At 31.0% G+C, this 1,640-nt stretch overlaps 1 non-coding gene across 1 annotated transcript; it reads right to left on the bottom strand.

Annotated features, from left to right (window-relative positions):
• Positions 1 to 636: 636 nt before the first annotated feature.
• On the bottom strand, positions 637 to 827 carry LOC123836880 (U2 spliceosomal RNA). Its single transcript, XR_006789104.1, has one exon. It is a non-coding gene; the product is annotated as a U2 spliceosomal RNA (small nuclear RNA).
• Between the last annotated feature and the right edge of the window lie 813 nt (positions 828 to 1,640).

Genomic DNA, 1,640 nt, shown 5'->3' with positions numbered 1-1,640 from the left:
ATATTATAATGCACACATACAATTATGAAATAAAAACAGTAACTGTTAGATTGGCCCTCCACTTTATTAAAATATGTTCTAAACAGAAATGATAATTATTGCACTATAAAAGAAGGTAAAGATAGTTTTCAGTGGGTTCTTCTCCAGACAGCAAGCCTATTAAATTATAATTGCTTTAGACTAAAAGCAATGTTAAATTTCAATTATATCTAAAAGTGAGACTCCTGGTTTCATAATTCAGGAGTAGACTATACAAAATGTCATAGAATTTTAACCAATTTCTCAGGTAAGGCTTTAAAAAAAAATAGATTTTGCAATGGGTGAAAAAAGATAGATTCATCTCTAATTTATGTTTAGTATGGACTAGAATTTGTACATTTGTGTAACATCTGGAAAGAATATTCATAACACATTATTTGTCATTTGCTTAAATATAAATAATATGATAAAATTAAGTTTAACAAATTGATATTCATTTTTATTTTTATATTACTTAATAAAATATTTGTAACAATATTAATTTTCAATCAAAACATCCCAACTATTATGGCACCATAACGAAGTATCTATGAAGAAATTTTTATTTTTTTATTTTTTTATTATTTTTTATTATTTTTAATTTTTTATTCGCCCCAGAGGGGGTGCACCATTCCTGGAAGTACTGCAATACCAGGTCGATGCATGGAGTGGACAGAGCAAGCTCCTATTCCATCTCCTAATTCCAAAAATCCATTTAATATATTGTCCTTGGATAGAGGATGTATCAGATATTAAACTGATAAGAACAGATACTACACTTGATCTTAGCCAAAAGGCCGAGAAGTGATTATGAAGCAATTTTTAAATGCGTTTACCATATAGGTCCATTACTTAAATTAGTGGATCATAGTATTAAGATGAGCCAGGTCTGGGGTTTTATTTTCTTATTAGTCAAATAGCTTCAAAACAAGATAATCTCTGTACATTATTATCTAGGTATCTACTAACTGACATATACATGTGTGAGCACACACATATGCACACACACTTTTTAATACTATTGGATCAAATCAGATAGATCCAAGAAGAAATTAAGGAGTAGCATTTGGTTATAGATATTCTGAGCAACCAACTTTGTCTAAATTAATCTGGATTGAATAGCTCCTACAACTGTACCTGTGGAAGATCAAATTGTGAAAAATAACTTTGACCTGCAATTCTTGATCTGAGGTATATTTCTTCAAGACTTTATGGCTCTGTCTGTTGGAACACAAAACTCATCAGAGCTCTCTTGCTACTGGCAGCATTCATGAAATCACAAATTGGGTGACCATACATTCTACCTTGCCCAAGACATTTCTGTTATGACTGTTTTCCTGCACAATTAATAATGTCCTCATTCACTCCAAAATGTGCAGGTTTAGATGACAAATTATATGGCCACACTACTTACTAACCACCCAAGTTCATCATGGTGTTGGAACAAATCTCAGTATCAATTCATATCTTGGAACCTTTGGAAGCAGCTTAGTTTCTGATTTATGAATTACACATCCAGAATGTTTTTGTTAATTTCCCCAAAACAGAGATCAGATGTCTTTAAAAGAAACTAAAGTTCAGTTAATATAAATTTTGACACCACGATTCTAAAAGAAAACTGT

The sequence above is a fragment of the Mirounga angustirostris genome, unplaced genomic scaffold (assembly GCF_029215605.1).
Source record: "Mirounga angustirostris isolate CCGP_5_RB_7025 unplaced genomic scaffold, mMirAng1.0.hap1 SCAF_7, whole genome shotgun sequence".
NCBI classification, from domain to species: Eukaryota; Metazoa; Chordata; class Mammalia; order Carnivora; family Phocidae; genus Mirounga; species Mirounga angustirostris.
Note: the sequence above shows the minus strand (reverse complement) of the source record. Positions and strands in the feature narration are given on the sequence as shown.